This window comes from Canis aureus, chromosome 20 (genome assembly GCF_053574225.1).
Source record: "Canis aureus isolate CA01 chromosome 20, VMU_Caureus_v.1.0, whole genome shotgun sequence".
NCBI lineage: Eukaryota > Metazoa > Chordata > Mammalia > Carnivora > Canidae > Canis > Canis aureus.
In genome coordinates, this window is record NC_135630.1 from 26,299,490 (window position 1) to 26,319,009 (window position 19,520).

Genomic DNA, 19,520 nt, shown 5'->3' on the forward strand with positions numbered 1-19,520 from the left:
AAAACTATCCCCTGCTCCTGGATTGGAAGAATTCATATATTGGGAAAATGTCAACGTGACTGACCCAGGGCAATTTACACATTGATTGCAATCCCTATCATCAAAAATACCAAAGGCTCCCTTCAGAGAGTCGCCACAAATCATCTGAAGATTAGTGTGGAATCAGACAAGACCCCGAATGCCCAGGGCAATATTAGAAAAGAAAACCACAGCTGGCGGCATCACAACGCCGGACTTCAGGTTGTGCTACAAAGCTGTGCTCATCAAGACAGTGTGCTACTAGCAGAAAAACAGACACACGGATCAATGGGACAGAAGAGAGAAATCCAGAAGTGGACCCTCAACTCTACGGTCAGGACCATATATTCGACCAAGCAGGAGAGACCATCCACTGGAAAAAAGACAGCCTCCTCACTAAAGGCTGCTGGGAACGTTGGACAGCCACATGCAAAAGAATGAAACTGGACCATTCTCTCACACCATACACAGAGATAAAACTCAAAATGGATGAAAGATGTAAATGTGAGATGAGATTCCATCAAAACCCTAGGGGAGAACACAGGCTACGTCCTTCCCGAACTTGGCCACAGTAACATCTTGCAAGATACACCCGTGAAGGCCAGAAAACAAAAGCAAAGATGAACTATTGGGACTTCATCGGGATGAGAAGCTTCCGTACAGCCAAAGAGACACTCAACAAAACCAACAGACAACCTCCAGAATGGGAGAAGCTACGTGCAAATGACCCGTCAGATAAAGGGCCAGCATCCACGATCTCTAAAGAACCCATTCAACTCAACAGCAGAGAAACCAACCATCCAATCCGGAAATGGGCAAAAGACACGAACCGAAATGGCACAGAGCAAGACGTCGACGTGGCCGACAAGCCCATGAGAAAATGCGCCGCATCACTGTTATTTCCATCAGGGAAACACACGTCAAAAGCACAACGAAATCCCACCTTACACCGGTGAGAATGGGGAACATTGGCCAGACAGGAAACCACAAATACTGGACAGGATGTGCAGAAAGGGGAACGATTTCAAAATTCAACAATTTCAGAGGTAGCCATATTCACCTGAAAGGGACCAAGGGGGAGGGGGGCATGCTGCCGGCCAGGCTGGGGAGCTTAGGGAGGGACCTGAGAGCGGGGAGGGGGTGGGGGGAGGAGGAACAGCCAAGGGCCTTGGGGGGCCTGGGGGGGCCCAGCAGCCCAGGCCCTCAAGCCACCGCCCCAAGGCCCTGCCCTGACATCGCAAGGTGCCTGCATCCTAACCCCTCTGAGCTGCCACGGATGGGTTCGGCGGCACCTCCCCCAGCCCCGGTGGAGGGGCCCCACACCCTCCCTGAGCCGCTCCTGTGAGACCTGACCTGACACGTAGGAGGCCCCGCCGCCGCCCCCCTCCGAGAACAGGTGCCACCACTCCTCCCCCGCGCAGCCCTCTGCCCGGCACCCTGGCGGCCCAAAGGGTGTCCGCCGGGCTCGCCACGGGGGCGCCTCCATGCGGCCCCCAAGACTCACTGTCCCCCTCCGGTCCCTCCCAGGCACCCGCCGCGCCACCAGCGAGGGCCAGATGCCTCTCGCACAGCCACCCCGGGGCCCGTCACGCCTCCCGGGGCCCACGCTGACCTGCGCGCCAGGGGCCCAGGCCTGCAGAGCCGCTGCCGCGAGCCCGGAGCGCGGGGAACCGCGGGGAACCGCGGGGAACCGCGGGCCTGGACTGGGGGCGCGGCCGCGCAACCTCCTGCCGTGCCCACGTCGCCGCATCTGCGCACAGCTCCTCCTGCGGCCACGCCCCGGCCCCCTTCAGGTCACGCTCGGGCTCAGGCGCCTGGGCAAGCTCCCGCCCCGCCCCCGCCACGCCCCCCGCAGACCTGCCACACAGAGGCCCGCCCTCCGCGGAGCCTACAGGGGACCCGAGACCGCCTCTGCCTTCCCCCGCTAGTCTAGTCGGGGCGCCGGGGCCGAGGCTAAGAATGCATTTAACCAAGGAGGTAAAAAACCTATACTCTGAAAACAATAAAACACTGATGAATGAAACTGAAAACAAAACAAATGGAATGATAGGCCCTGCTTATGGATCAGAGGAATTAATATTTTCAAAATGTCCTTACTACCCAAAGCAATCTACAGATGTAACACAATCCAAATCAAAATACAAATAGTACTCTTCACAGAAGGCAAACAAATAATGCTAAAATTTATATGGGACCACAGAACATCCCAAATAGCCAATGTAATTTTTTTTCCTGGTTTGGAAGATCCATTTTTAATTTTATATTTAAATTAAATTAATTGGAAGAGGCAAGATGGCAAAAGGGGAGGGATCTTCCTTTCATCTCGTCCCCTTATTTAGCTAGATAACTCTCAAATCATCCTGAAAACTATGTATTCAACCTGAGATGTAAGGAAAGAATGGCTGGAACAATACAAATAGAAAAGTGAGGGGATCCCTGGGTGGCTCAGTGGTTTGGCGCCTGCCTTTGGCCCAGGGCGCGATCCTGGAGTCCCGGGATCGAGTCCCATATTGGGCTCCTGTCATGGAGCTTGCTTCTCCCTCTCACTATGTCTCTGCCTCTCTCTCTCTCTCTCTCTCTCTCTCTCTCTCATAAGTAAATAAATAAATCTTAAAAAAACAAATAAAAAAGTGACCATTTTTTGCAAGGTAGGAGTGTGGAGAAGAGAAACGGAGGGGCCATACTGGAAGATAAATAGTGTGGGGGTGTGGAGGAGCCTATGTAAGCTGGTACTGGAAAGTGATGTGACCCTGGAGCTCAAAATTGTGACCTTTAGAAATATGCTCCTGTGAGAGACTTCCCTGCCTGAAAGATACTCAGTGGTGAAGTGGGGGCAGAATTAAAGGTGGGACAGTGGGGTATCAATATCCCTGGAAGTGCAGAAAGAACAGGAGTGTCTCAGCTGGCAGGAATTACAAGCATTGCTGCAGGGAAACAGCTTTAAATGACTGAACCAGGAAGGGGACCCTCAGCTTGTTTTGCCCTAAACAAGGAACCAAGGCTGGCTTGGGTGACTGCTCTGGGTGTTGGGCCCCTGAAAAGGATGGGAACGCAGCAACCCTCCGTCTTCTTTCAGGAAAGGCAGAGCGGGTGCACACTCAACCAGATGAACACTCTGTGAACACTCCTGCAATGGACAGAAACAGGATGACCCTCTCCTTCCTCTAGGAGGGGGCGTGCAGTTGCATGCACTAGCGGGGGGAGCTCTCCCTGCCAGAGCCCTGCAAATCACACAAATCAGTGTCCCTCCATCTTCCCCCTGGAGGATGTGAGTGGGTGGGCACCATAGCAGTCTGTAGAGTTTGGCACACACCACGATCTTTCAGCTCTGGGGTTGGAGATGGGGGCCAGTCATTTTTATTTCCACCCTCTGAAGTGGTGTGGAAAGCCTTCAGGGAACAAAAGCCACACACAGCAAACAGCTTATACTGAGCCCAGCTCCCTGGCAAGGGGTGGGCAACTCTGCCCAGGCACAGACACCTGAGAACCAGCACAGCACACCTCCCAGACCCCAGAATACTGGCTGAAAGAACACGGGAACAGCAAGTTTACTGACCAACCAGGACTGGAAAACTCCAGTGGGAGGGTAAAATAATATACAGAAAGAACTCAAGGTTTTCTCTTATGATTTGTTGGTCTTTCAGTTCAAAATTTTACTTTTTTTCTTTTTTCCCATTTCAACTAGTTTTTTTAATCCACTTTTTCTTTTTAAATCTTTTTTTAAACTTTCATATTTTACAATTACATGTTACAGATATGTTTTTCATTTTTGGCTTCCTTTGACTCTATTCAATTTCGTTTTTATAAAATATATGTAATATATATAATAAATATATATTTATAAAATATATATATATATATATTTGTTTGTTTTCTTTATAACTTTAGAATTTAGTATCTTCTAACATATAGACCAAAATACACAGGACCAAGTGGATCACCCTGTTTTTTCCACTGTGAGGTTATATTCTCTCCTCCCCTTTTTTCTTTTCTTTTCTTTTGTGTGTGTGTGTGTGTGTGTGTGTGTGTGTGTGTGTGTTTCTTTGTCTTTTTTCTTTTCTTTCCTGGTTCCTAACCTCTTCAGATTCTTCTAGTGTGTATTTTGCTTGGGTCATTGTTGAAAATTTTAGTTCTGTTGACTCATACAGCCATTTTTCCCTGGACAAAATGACTAGAAGGAGGAATTCACAACAAAAGTAAGAACAAGAGGGAATATTCTCTGCCACAGATCTAATGGATATGAATTTAAGTAAAATATCAGATGGAATTCAGGATAACAATTATAAAGTGATTAGCTGGACTTCAAAAAAAGCATAAAAGACTCTAGAGATTCTCTTACTGCAGAAATGAGATCTAATAAGGCCAAATTTTAAAATACTCTGAGATGCAGTCTAAACTGGTTGCTCTAACAGCTAGGGTAAATAAGGCAGAAGAGAGAAAAAGTGACATAGAAGACAAGTTGATGGAAGAAAGTTAGCTGAAGAAAAGAGAGAAAAAAAACTAATAGCCCATGAGGAGAGGCTCCTCATGGGCATAAATAATGCTATTTAAAAAAACAAAGATCTGAATTATTGGAATTCCTGACACACAGCGCGTGGGAATGAGGGGGAGGCAGGGGATATATTTGAGACAATCATAACTGAGAACTTTCCTAATCTGGGGAAGGAAACAGGCATTCATATCCAAAAGGTAGAGAGGACCCCTCCTAAAATCAATAAAAATAGATCAACACCCTGACATAGAATAATGAAGCTTGAGAATTTCAGAGATAAAGGGAAAATCCTGAAAGCAGGTCCAGAAAGAGATTCCTAACATACAGAGGGAGAAATATCAGATTGACAACAGACTTCTCCACAGAGACCTGGCAGTCCAGAACGGGCTGGCATGATATATTCAGTATACCAAATGAGAAAAAAATGCAGCCAAGAATACTGAATCCAGCAAGGTTGTCATTCAGAATGGAAGGAGAGATGAAGAGCTTCCAAGACAGACAGAAACTGAAAGAATATGTGACCACAAAGCCAGCCCTGAAAGTAATATTAAGGGGGATTCTGTAAGCAAAGAGAGACCAAGAGTAACACAGACCAGAAAGAAACAGAGATAATCTGCAGAAACAGGGATTGTACAGGTAATACAATGACACTAAATTCATATCTTTCAATAGTTACTCTAAACATGAATGGGCTACATGCTCCAGTTAAAAGATACAGGGTATCCAGATTAGATTTAAAAAAAAAAAGCAAGACCATCCATAAGCTCTTTAAGAGAGACTCATTTTAGACCTAAATGTATCTGTAGACTGAAAATGAGGGGGTGAAGAACCATGTATCATGCAAATGGATATCAAAAGAAAGCTGGGATATCAATCGTCGTATCAGATAAATTAGATTTTATTTATTTATTTTTAAGATTTATTTATTTATTTATTTATTTATTTACTCAGAGAGAGAGAGAGAGAGAGGCAGAGACACAGGCAGAGGGAGAAGCAGGCTCCACGCAGGAAGCCTGACATGGGACTCGATCCCAGGTCTTCAGGATCACACCCCAGGCTGCAGGCAGCGCTAAACCACTGCACCGCCGGGGCTCCCAATAAATTAGGTTTTAAACCAAAGACTGTACGAAGAGATATAAAGGGGCGCTATATCATACTTAAAAGGTCTATACAACAAGAAGATCTAACAATTGTAAATATTTATGCTCCTAATTGGGAGCAGCCAATTATATTAACCAATTAATAACCAAAGTAAAGAAACACATGTAAGAAACATCAATCTCCTTTTTCTTAAGTACTACAGCAAACACTAGTGATTTGGTTTTTGACACAGACAAGATACGTTTATCTCCACTACAATAAGCAGGAAGATACAAGGCTCATATACTAGCATAGGAACTAGGACCCTGAATATATGACTTCCTACCCATGTCTAGTAAATAAAGCAATAGCTACCTAACATCTTGAGGTTCTGTGGGAAAATGAGAGCTGCAGAGATTATTAATAATCTTGCATTTCTAAGAGGAAATGTAATAAGCTCATTTTTCCTTAAGAGTTCTTCATCTAAACCATCAGAGACTCCTATAAACAAGCCAAATCCTCTGATTTGTCACTGAGGAAAAATAATGTGGTTTTTTTTTTTTGGAAAAAGAAATGTTTAAGAATTTTGCTACTCAAGCAATAGGGAAGATTATAAAGAAGAAACAAAAAGCACCTGAAACCTATAATTGTTAATATTTTGGTGACTATCCTTGCCCAAATATCCCCATTTATTCATTAATTCAGTAAATGATTTTTGAGTGCCTACTGTGTGCCATGGGACACAAAGCCTATGTCCTCAAGATGTTTATATTCTAGTCATATGCCAGGTGGTAATAGATGCTCTAAAGAAAAGTAAAGAAGGGTATTAGTATCAGAGATGTTATTTTGGGTAGGGTTGTCAGTAAAATCCTTTTTAAAGAGTGACATTTAAGCAGAAGTATGGAGGAGAGGGCAGGAAGATGGAGATGGCAAAGGGGATTGCAAAAGTACGAAAGTTGTGAGGTGACATGGCATTCGGCACATCCAAGGAATAGTGAAGACAAGTGTAGCTGGAGTGTCCTGAGGGAAGGGAGAGAATGACCTGAGATTAGAGAAGCTACAGGGGCCAGATTCTACTCTGAGTGAGATGGAAAGTACTATCATGTACTATCATGTACTCAGAGAGTACTATCCTGACAGTACTCATCAGAGAAGGATCTGATTTAGCTTTTCAAATAATCACTCGGGCTGTGTGCAGAGTGCCACATGAAGGCAAGCATGGAAGAGGGAAATGAGAAAGAAGATTCTAAAGGGAATCCAGGGGAAGAGCTGATGTTTGGACTTGGGTGGGAGCGGTGGAAGTAGTATATACACAGACCTATACATAGACATATATGTCAATTATTATTATTTTTTTATATGTCAATTATTTTACATGAATGGGACCATGTATATGCTGAATGTGTTCTTTAAACTTTTCTTGTGTACTCCTTTTTCTTTTATTTTCCTGTTCCCTAGTCCTCCGTCCCACGCTCCACACTCCTCCCTTCCAGTAACCAATGTAAGAAGCCAGCCATTTATGCAACCTTTCACATTTCTCTCCATTTCAGAAATCATCCATGGAGGACTGTTGTTTAATGTCTTGCTTTATGAAAACTGAACTATATTATCTTATTTTACTGTGTGAATTGCTAATACCTTTGCTTACTTTTCTATTTGGTTAGTTGTCTTTTTCTTACTTGGTAGGCACATTATAAGTATTGATTCTTTTTTGTGTTTTGTTTTCCTTTATCATATGAATTCCATAACCCTGACCTCCAAGCTCCTATGTGATCACCTCCTCCCTAGAATGACCTAGAACCCTAGATGGTAGAAGCTTCCTGGGGCTACTGATCTCTGGTTATTCTAACGCTCCCTTCTTTGTCTTCTCATCATTCCCATCACTGAGTAAACCAATTCCCTACTTTAAATTTCCTATATTTTCTTGGTTGAGCCCCAATACTCTTCAATAGTATTTATCCTGTGCCTCGATCAGAGGAAAAGCTAAAATATTTTTTTAAGCAATGATTATCATGGACGGCCTCCCACACTTCAGCAAATTAGTGGGAACTGTTCATTCTTACTTATTCAACACCCCATGCATCATAATCAACCAGTGTTGACTGAGTATCACTCAATCACCACCTCGAAAAATACAGTGTCAAGTTTCCCCATCACCACAATGCTGGTACCATCTTCTTAGGGGCCAAAAGGCAGACCACCCCAGGATGGATAGCTACTTTGAGTTAAAATGCAATCAAAATGTAGAAGATTCAGGAAAAGTTCATCTCCCCCACAACTGACTAAAAATACTTTAGATAGACACCCTGCTCCAGGAAGAGAGCTATCATCAGAGCTAACTACAGTACACTACAAACTAGATACCATAGACAGGAAAGAACATAGCAGGGCCTGTTTGATCAAAGTCCTTTCTGTCCCACTGTTTCTGAGTGATAAACAACAGTTTACCAAACATCAATCCTCTTATGTCTTCCTGAGAATTGCATTCCTTCCCTTTGAAGTACCAGATCCCTATCTCTTTTTTCTTAGTTCAGAATGACTTATATATACCTCCCTTGGTTTGACTATCTTTGGTATTTCCGACTGTGTGGATTCTCCATATGTAGGAAATTAAATTTTATTTTCTTCTATTAATCTGTCTCATGTCAAGTTGATTTTAACCCACCTAGAATAACCTACTAGGGAACAGAAAATTCTTGCTCCATAACACCTCATTAATAGATTCTGAGGATTCCAGATTTAGTTCAAAATTTCTCTGTCCTCCTTCATTGCCATTCAGAAACATTTTTTCACCTAGGACTCTACTGAACATATTGGTTATTAAGGTTTTTTTTTTTCTCCTTTGACCTTCATGGTTTCTACCACCCAAACTCAACTGTCAACATTTATTAAGTGACTGAGCAAGTATCTAGTGAGAGTCCAATATCTGCCAAGTACTATGCAAAACACAAGCCAGGTCCACCAAGAGATAGTACTTCAGGGATCTCAGCAATTTGGCAATTATAATGCAATGTGATAAAGGATATTTTGAGATGACTGATGTCTCAGTCATAAAGCAAAAACGGCAGAATTTTGAGATGACTCCCTAGATCCCCTACCCTTGGTCTACACACACAGTATGATCCCTTCCCGCTTAAGTATGGGCAGAATTTGTGAATATGATGGGAAAGTCACTTCCATGATGATTTAATGTTACATAAGCTCCTATTTTAGCAGATTCCCTGCTGGCCCTGAAGTGCCACAACACCGTGTTGTAGAGGGCCACATGGTAAGGACTTGAGTTGAGAGTAGGTCCCAACCTACAGCTATGAAAGAAATAGGAACTTCAGTTCGACAGCTTCAAGGAAACAAATTCTTCCAACAAGCTAAGGAAGCCTGGAAGCCTAATTTTCCCTGGTCAAGTCTCCAGATGAAGACACAGCTGGCCAACATCCTGATCTTAGCCTTAGTTCCTGAGCAGAGTGTCCAGGATACCTAAGGCACAAAAACTGTGAGAAAAGAAATTTTGTTGTTTTAAGCTGCTACATTTGTGGTGATTTGTTACAAAGCACTACATAAAGAAAACAAACTTCACAGGGGTAAGAGGAGGATATTAGTAGTACACACAGGAAAAGACCTAACCAGTCTATGGTCAGGGATGGCTTTTTCAGAAAGACCTAACACTGAGACCTGAAGACTTTGGGAGTTAGTTTAAGCAAACAGGAGGGGAATGGGGAGGGGATGGATAGAGAGGTATTCCAGATAGAGAATCCAGGAAGTGTGGTGGGGTAGAGGGAGGGGGAGAAAGAGGGAAAGAGGGAGAAAGAGAAACACAGACCATAAACTCTTCTTTGAACCTCTGGTAGTTTGCTAATTACCTTGAATCTAAACCATACTTAAACCACATTCTTTAGGACTCTTCACACTAGGTTTTTACCCTGCCCAACCACTCCCATCCCATTCTATGCTTTAGCCCAAAACCTTCATTGGTGCTAGGAAAGATCTGTGCATTTATTTTGCAACTCCTATCCCAGAAATTGCCATATTAAATATCCTAGGTGCAGAAAACAGCTTCTTTGACTCAACAACAGGTCTGCCTCATGTGTTTCACATAACAAGTGCTTTATCATCTCCAGGATGCTATCATATAGTACTTCCTTAGTCTCTACCCAAGACCCCATGCCTCACTCCCAACAACAGTGCACTTTGTAATACCCGTGTGCACCTCTGTTCACAGTATCCCTGGCTACATAGTCTCTTCTTCGACTTTTCCAAGGTTAGGGCCATGTCCGGTTGATGCTTTGTCTTGTTTTCACGTGTTATCATATCGTTAACTGCTGCCTGGCTGCTTTACTTTCTTGTGAGAAAGCCTTAATGACATCTGAGCTATTCAAAGAAGAATGAAAGCTCTCACCCAGAGCCCCCAGACCACTCTTCAGATCTTCCTTTTTCATGGGGTATTTTTATGGTTTGGAGATATGGACAATGGGCTAGGAATTCATTTGTTTTGTTATCAGTCAAGTGTAAGTATAGCTAAGTTTTCCTGAGTGTGTATGACATGCCCAGCATTGTGTAAAATATTTTCCATGGATTACCTTGTCCCGTGCTCACAGCAGACCTACAGATATGTGTAGTAATATTTTCCTCACTATAGAGACAGGGTAACTAAAGCCTGGTAGGTAGCAAAGCAGGGATGCCAGCTTCAGCACACTGTTTGTCTAGAGCCCAGGGGTTCAACCACTATTCCATGATGTTTCTTCAGTCTCAACCTGATCATTACCCCCTCCCAGAGGTCAGCCATGATCACAGAGGCAACCAAATAATGTTGGGACTAGGAAGCTGTCCCCTCCCCAGAGGGTTATATATTCTGCAACAGAGCTGGGACCTGAATTGAGACTGCTTGGATTTTTCCACAGTTCTGCCATTGATCAACTTTGTGATCTTAATCCCTTAGCCTCAGTTACTTCATCTGTAAAATGGAGTCCATAATAACCATCTCACAGGGTAGCCATAAGAATTCAATAAGATGATGCACATAAAGTGTTTATTCCCAGAACTGGCAGTTTGTAAGCACTCAGGAAAAATGTGATTACTATTATTCTGGTCCTCAAGGGAAGTAAAGCAGATACAAATACTTCACTTAATGCACTTCCTACTGGTTGAAAAAGCAAAATCCCTCGAATCAGGCATTTCTTTCTTTTTTTAATTTATTTATTCATGAGAGACAGAGAGGAAGACAGAGACAGAAGCAGGCTCCATGCAGGAAGCCTGACGCAGGACTCAATCCCAGGTCTCCAGGATCACACCCTGGGCTGAAGGTAGATGCTCAACCGCTGAGCCACCCAGGGATCCCCCTAAGCACATATGGTGAAAATTGAAATGTTCCTTTGAAACACTATCTTAACATTATTTAAATTATTAATAATAGCCAGAGGGAAGGCAGACTATAAATGAGTATCATTATGTTTCTGATTTTGAATGGTGAACATTAAATTACATTGTTGTAAACTGAAATATTTCAGTTGATTCCCAAATTCCCAATAACTCTTCAATAGGGTAAAGAGGATGGTGTTTAAGAGAGAGGCTCAAAAAGCAGCTGCAAACCCAATATATCAGAGAGGAACAGTATATTCAGGACAGGAGGTGGGACTGGCTCTTTCACTATTTTCACTGTAGCTAATGAAAGGTAAACCCCAAAATGTTCAGAGCTCTAGGACTTTTCAGATAAACACTGGAAATGGTGAGTATGATTCATGTCCAAGATTGATTTACTGAAAAATACAGATGTGGAGAGAAAATTTCAGCATTTTAATCTTTGCTAAATATGGTCTCCTTGAAATACAGTGGGGAAGGTCTCAACTGCAAGCCAAGAGATGTGGGCTCCAGTGCTGGCTCCTCCTTAACTAGCTGTGTGGTCTTGGCAAGCTGCACCATCTCACTAGGCTTAGCATCCTTATCTTTAAAAAAGAGAAGATGAGGAGCCCTGACTGCAGGACCCGACACACTCCCTCTAGCTTGAATATTCAATGGAATAAAGGACTTAGTATCTTTATTTATTTTTGGTGTTTCTTATTTTTAAAGTGGATGATCACCTTTGAAAGCATAAATCTTAAATAAAATAAAATATGGATTTGAGGCACCTTAGAAAGGCATCTTGATGGCCACTGGCTGGAAAAAAATAGATTGCAACCAGCAGCTGGGGTCAATACAAAATTAAATGACACAGCAAGAGTATTCAAATATTTTCCGAGGCATAGAAGGCATAGAAATAGACCTTTCAGAATTTTCATTTTTAAAATCATAACTATTTCAAAAGGTGCACGGTTAGTAACCATGTAAAAAATAATGTGTAGCATGTTATAAATAAAACATATCTTACATGGAAACCTCAATTATAGAAAGTAAAGGCTACTTATGAATTATTTTCAGACATTCAAGTTAAACTATAATTGATAACAGCCCAAATTTCCAATTAACTTATGTTTCAAAATAGTATACCATTTTTAAAATAGGCTTCAATATAGTCATACTTCTGTAATTCCTCTGGATATTCTTGCTTCAGAGAGCTGTGCAAATCCAGAGAAACAGACTAACCCTTCATACCCCAGTTTCACACATGAAATGGGAATATTAACAGCAATGCCGTACACAGTCCCTCAAACCTTCAGAGAAGAGTAATATGTTCCACTAAGCTAGACTGGAAGCCGGCATTGGAAGGACTTGTCAATGGTCTAGTGGAAAGCCATTTCAAAACTGATGAAATAGCATTTCCCTTGGTAACTCATGGGAATTTTACTGGTATCCTACAAAATCTCTGACTCCTGGTTTATGAATCAAATTTTTATTTTCTGTTGCTGTTGACAGTGTTATGTCTTTTGTTTTACTTTTGTTTTGGTCTTCCTTCTCCCAGAAACTATGATTTATGAGCAGATGTGTTAGTTTGCAAGCATATCTTGAAGCTATAACTTTCTTACCACTTTCTTTCTGTCAGAAGATGATCTAATCCTTGAGTCAAACTGTATTACAAACACCTAATCTTATTCTGGTCCTGATGAAATCAAACACTTCGGAAATATGTCTCAAGTCCTTAGATCTGTCCTCTCTGCATTCCTCAAGATACATAAACTAAATTGCCAAACTTCTACCAAGAGAGTTGGTAAACAAGAGAAGAAAGGTAGTCAACAAGTGAGAGGGTAAGCAAATCAAAGAGAGTCTACACAAGGAGAACACACAGACACAAGCACATGCATATGTACACATGGATACTTACCTATGTTGTTTTTTTTTTTTTTTTACCAAATGCCACATTTAGGAAGTATCAGGAAATTATATATAGGTTATATCCATGGTACATATGGGATTACTATTCTGCAGTTACCCTCAGTAAATGGTAATTGTGTGTCTTCTAGGTGGTCTTGACAAAACTGATCTCTGAATGGAAGGAGCTGTCTTCCAACATGGGTGATCTGCTGCTTTGGAGCTTTTACTTTGATTGCTCTGAGAAGTTTAATAGTCATTTAGTCAACCCTCAAGTACTCACTGAGCAAGCTCTAACTAAATACATTGTGATTTGAGTGCTGAGATTAGTGAGATATTGCTCCAGGGAAATTGAGGTTTTGAGTGTTTCTAGGGCAACAGTTCATCTCTCCCAGCAGCAAGTCTGTTGATAATAAAGGGATGGGAATATTGAAACCCTTTTAAATTAAAGAAACACCATATTTGAAGATTAAAGTCAATGGAGAGATGCAAGCAAACATACACTAATGATAGAAAGAAATACGCTGTTTAAGTAATGACATAGTTACTCAGAACAGAAATTGAGAAAAATTCACTTGATTAAATGTTTGGGTAATTTTGGTTTGGTTTTGCCCGTTACTTTCTGAGGTTTTTCAATAGAGTTTCATTATTGATCTGCCTATAGCTACCTAGGCTAGCTCTGTTGCTAGCCCTGATAGCATCAGAGAGGAGTCTGGGGGCAGAGCTGTAAAGTATTTAAGCAAATATATAGAACAAAGGCAACTATTTCTTTGCCTTTCTTTTTTCTGTTTCGTATCATTCCACCATTCTTCTTAGAATTAATTTGCTCTCTATTATTTAATCTCCATTATTGGTAAGCCTAGAAAACAGACATTCTTCTTTAAAAGAATATTCTCAATTATAGTATTTTCTCTTTTGAAGTCTGCAAAGGCTCAGATCAGGAACCAGCAATCTCTTAGAAATGAGTGTCCTTTTTCTACTTTTTACTCATATTCCTGGTGATCAGGGGGTAGAGAAGTGGAAGACACAAGTAGCTTTGATGTCCTTAAAGGGAGGACAAAGGAAGTCTTTCCATCTTCAGGAATCCTGTTGCTTAATGCTAATATGAGTAGAGAAGATCAAATTGTTACAACTTACATAATATTTCATTAATTGATGATACTTCAGAGAGAAGCAGATATTCAAAAGGCTTTACAGAATAAAGAGGGATGCTACAGAAGGAAATCTGGGAAGAAAATTAAAGGCAACAAAATCACATAACCTATCAGCCACCAGATTAGTAATCTTCCTGGATGGGTAGTTTGTTTGTTGGTTTACTGCTTGTTTTGGTGGGAAGGGTTTAGACTATAGAGATTATGGTTTTAAGTGCCCCATATATTCAATTCAAGTAAAAAGGATAAGCTCATTTAACACTTGTCCTTGAGCCTTCAATGATAAGAAAGTTCTCAGGAAGTTTGTATCCAGGAGAAAATATAGATTCAAAGGTTTCACGGTAGGGAGAGTACTTAGTACTTTAGTATATCAGTTTACCCTACCTTCTTTTTAACAAATTTACATTGTAGGTACATCATGATCTCCTTCTAACATCCACCAAGAGGCAAACCTTTTTTTTTTTTTTCACCAAAGTAGCTACAGATACAGAAGTGCTTTATTTTAATAGGGTAATTTGAAAAACAGTTCCCTAAAGAATCAGAGTTTAATCTTTATATACATAGAAAAAGTGAATGGAAATTTCCAAACAGTACATTGTGTGACTGGTGACCTCTGTAACATGTATATGCTTGTTTTTCTCTTTAGAACAAATGTGTTACTTTAATATCTACTCACTAATGAGACCTGTCAATGTTTCCAACTGACAAACAGCCAATGCAGAAGGATTAGGAAGAGCACGGATTAAGAATTTCCTTGGAGAGGGATCCCTGGGTGGCGCAGCGGTTTAGCGCCTGCCTTTGGCCCAGGGCGTGATCCTGGAGACCCGGGATCGAATCCCACGTCGGGCTCCCGGTGCATGGAGCCTGCTTCTCCCTCTGCCTGTGTCTCTGCCTCTCTCTCTCTCTCTCACTGTGTGCCTATCATAAATAAAAAATTAAAAAAAAAAAAAATTTCCTTGGAGGCAGAAAGAAAAATTATCATGCATGGTGTGGTTAAAAGCAACCCTTCTGGAGCCTTAAGTTTTCGGGAAAGGGAGAGTCCCCAGGGCTTTACAAAATAAATTTTAAAAAATCAAAGCCCTCCACTTGCTTTACCTATCTGAGTACCTAGGCCTCTTAAAGCCAAGGAAACAGAAATATCATTTTCTAAATTTTCTCTGATCCAATCACTCTTTTTAGAACCTCATTTTTTCTTCATTGTTCTAGAGCATTGCCATTATGCTTCTCCTGTATTTGAGCAAACAAGAACATATGAGAGAGGACTAGGCAAGTTAAAAACTATAAGTCTGTCTATCTATCTATCTATCTATCTATCTATCTATCTATCTATCTATCTATCTATTTTTACTTAACTTCAATTTGCCAATATATAGTACATCATTAGTTTCATATGTAGTTTTTTTTTATTGGTGTTCAATTTACTAACATACAGAATAACCCCCAGTGCCCGTCACCCATTCACTCCCACCGCCGCCCTCCTCCCCTTCTACCACCCCTAGTTCGTTTCCCAGAGTTAGCAGTCTTTACCTTATGTCTCCCTTTCTGATATTGCCCACACATTTCTTCTCCCTTCCCTTATATTCCCTTTCAGTATTATTTATATTCCCCAAATGAATGAGAACATATAATGTTTGTCCTTCTCCGACTGACTTACTTCACTCAGCATAATACCCTCCAGTTCCATCCACGTTGAAGCAAATGGTGGGTATTTGTCATTTCTAATGGCTGAGTAATATTCCATTGTATACATAAACCACATCTTCTGTATCCATTCATCTTTCGACGGACACCGAGGCTCCTTCCACAGTTTGGCTATCGTGGCCATTGCTGCTATAAACATCGGGGTGCAGGTGTCCCGGCGTTTCATTGCATTCATATGTAGTTTTTAATAATTCACAGTTGCATATAACCCCCAGTGCTCATATAAGCCCTTTAAAAAAAGATGACAACTCAGTAAAGATTACTGGATTATGTTCTTTAGTAAATCTATTTCTTGGCTATTCCTAAAAAGTAAAGGTCACACCCAAGGACCATGTTAGAATAAATTTATTTGAAAGCACTCCTTATCAGCTGCCAATTAAAAATATTCTCAAGCAGCAAAGAATTTAATCAACATAGACCTTCTGAGACCCAGGCCTGAGATGATGAAAGGAATGAATAAAGTTAAGAAGCTTTTACTTGTAACTTTTCATTCTGGCAGATTAAACAACTAAGTCTCTTTTCCCTAAATTATTAATAGTTCCAGGTAAGGTGGGATTAGTCAGAGGATATTTTTCATATAATTCCCAAACTCTGGCACAGGATTAGCAACATCCTTCTAATTCTTTTAATTTAAAGAATGGTGGGAAGGAGGGGGGAATAAAATCATTTAGTTATACACTGTAAACAGTCTAGCAGATAAAGAGTTTTTGTAGGGATATTTGTTTTGGTGAAATAAATTGGCACTGATGCATAGAAACTGATTTGAGGGAAAAGGGATACCAAAGAAGACACACTCCAAGAATATAAATTAAAAAGTAATATAAGGAAAAGGTTTAGTGACTGGGGCAGTAAATCATTTATTTATTCATGGCCATTTATTGATATTCTACTTCCAACAACATGCTACAAATAATACTAAAATCTTTATTTTCAGAGACACATTTATTTATCTCAAAGGCTTAAGGAACTATTCATTCCATTTAATACACTTTTCCAATATATTTGGTGTAAGATTCTAAATAGAGCAAATATAGTAGAATTTTCCCATTCTTATCCCTACTATGTTTTCATTTTTTTCTAGAGGCATTTGGAGGATCCTAAGACAGAATATTTGAGGTTCCACGTCCACATTAGAGAACTGATTTGACAAACTCTTAAGCTGTGAAGATCATTTTACAGTTTTTATAAATTCATCCTTGGCCAATATGCTGGAGCAGAGTCATTATGCATTGTAAGAACTAATTATTAAACTTTCAAGAGGTTTTCAAGCCAATTGACATCCCAGGGGTAGTCTGAAACTGGCCCCATGTAGGAGTATTTACATCATGTTAATTGTCAAATGCTACGAATCAGGACTTCTCTAACCCCATTTCCAGAGCTAGTTAATAAATATTTACCAGTAAGTATAAGTACACCGTTGGTCCGAGCTATTTGTTGACTTTTTCATAATATGCCAAGGAAAATAAAGCCTATCATATAATACAACTTTGACCAAAAAACCTTCTAAAATATTTTATGTTTATTTTTTGTATTAATAATTTTAAAATTTCAGGAATTGGTACTACTAAACTTAAAAACATGGGCTAGTCAAATCACATTAGATTCGGCTTCTCTGTTTTTATTTTAAAGTTGGAAATGATGTCCTTCAAAGATATATATTCATTTTACTCAGACACAGTAAGTTAGTGAATTTCTCCATTCACTCTAGTCTCTTCCTGCTGTCCCACCTGTTCTGAGGAGTTAACTCTGCTGATACAGCAATTTGACATCCGAAGAACACATTATTTTATAAGTAACTATATAAATGAAATATGTATATTTACATAGTCATTTGACATTACTCTGCTGAAGTAAGACAAAAAAATCAGAAGGCAATGGTCAAATCAATAGAAATTAGAATAAACAATTAAAATGCAAAAAAAACCTTAGGACGAGACAGCTTCCCAGGCCCAACATTATTGGATAACTGTGCCGACCAGGAAGGACTTCCAAGACAGAGGAAGGACCAGATTGAGACCTAAAGCAACACCATGCTTTACTAAATAAGACCTGAACTCTTGGCAGTTTCTAATAGGCAACCAACACATATTTATACTGTTTGCACATCAACTTATTACAGTGTTCTCCATCTAAATTGCCATAGGAAAAATAAGGTTGTTTCATTCATTTCGGCTTCAGTTTCACATCTGGGCAAAGCACAATGCTGGTAAAGACAGCTTTTATTTTCCTGGTGAAAAATGGACCCTGGGTCTCTGCATAGGAAGTATTTAGCGCCTTTGTGGCAGTGTTCAGTTTAAGCCAGACTCCAAATGAGAGAGTCATCTGTGTTTAAACATGGAAAGGGTTCACAGTAAGGGAAGAGATCTTAAACTTTTCTCTTTTCCTGGGTGTGGCTCTTGCTTAGTATCCCTGAGGAAATGAGCTGTTAAGGGATGTGCTGCTCTGTGCATCACAGCTCTGAAAGGAGATACCTTCAAACCACCAAAGTAAACCCTCCTTTGTGGATAATTTACTAGGCTGATTAGAGCACATTTCATCACTGACCAACAGAACAGAAACAACTACGAAAGTGAAGGCTCACTCCAGAAACATCTCTGACCAAAGTTTTCTTGAGCTTTAACTTCATGGTTTTATATTTAATCATTTCAGCATTTTGCTAGTTAAACAATTCTGATATGAAATGTGAATCCCAGAAAGTGCGGTTTCATTCCACATAGCAGGAAAATTAGTAACTCCTTTTTCTCTGCCACTTGTTATCGATTCGAAAAGATCTTTCCAAATCCCCACTATTTATTCTGTTCATTAAATTGTCTTATTCCATGGTTTTTCCAGAAACTTTACCACAGTTCTAATATCTCTTTGTAAATGTTGTCTCATTTGAAATACCTGCATTAAACAAATATTCTAAACTCACTACCAAATTTAGGGCAGCAGATTCAGACTCGAGCCCTCCAGATCACTTGTCTACAATCCATATGACACATAAGAACAAAGTCTTCCAGGGGCACCTTGGTGGTTCAATGGCTCAGGTCATGATCCAGGGTCCCGGGATCGAGTCCCACATTGGGCTCCCCACAGGAGGAGCTTCTCCCTCTGCCTATGTCTCTGCCTCTCTGTCTCTCATGAATAAATAAATAGAATCTTAAAAAGGAAAAAGAACAGACTTCTAGTTCAGGCAGGGCAAGCCCTCCAGATCGGTGAACTGTTTGTTACCTCTTTGATTCACATCATCACCATTACTTACAGATTTTCTCTAAATTTGTATTAAAGAAATCAAGTATCTTTGTAAAACTGTATAATGTAGACATTATAACAGTACTAATTTTCTTTATTAAAACCCCACCTCAGTGACTTTAACTCTGAAAAGTTAAATGACAAATGTTTTTTCTTAGAACGTACCAGGTATCAGAGGTATTGCTGTTTTCGTGCAACAGTGATATTCATGAACTTGATCAATGTGTCATCATTTAAGAATCCATAAGAATAGGATATAAGCTGGTTGGTGTGGATCTGGCTGTGTCCACCACTTTTTCTTGTCTGGGAGGGCAACTGGGCAAATGCTGAATTCTCTCTACAGTGAACAGCAGGTGACCAGTAGGGACAGAAATGCAAGGGTTCCCTGACCATGTCCCATTGATTCTGAATAATTTGAGGCCACGTATTATAACACTAGAACTTAAGAGTGTCAAAGTATGAGGTGGTCTAGTCCAGACTGAATCCTAATCAAGTAAATCTCTGAATGCGCCAAGCAGAACCACCCCTTTCTGTCCTTTTTCCCAGGGATGGAAGAACTGGTGGTGGTCTTGGAAAGCACTCCAGCTCCAGCTTTAGCTCTAGTCCTA

The 19,520-nt window shown here is 40.7% G+C and overlaps 1 long non-coding RNA gene across 7 annotated transcripts in view; it reads right to left on the reverse strand.

Moving 5' to 3' along the window:
• The window catches only part of LOC144291588 (uncharacterized), a 156,747-nt gene that overhangs the window by 124,035 nt on the left and 13,192 nt on the right, over positions 1–19,520 (reverse strand). The gene's annotated exons all lie outside the window — the stretch shown is intronic.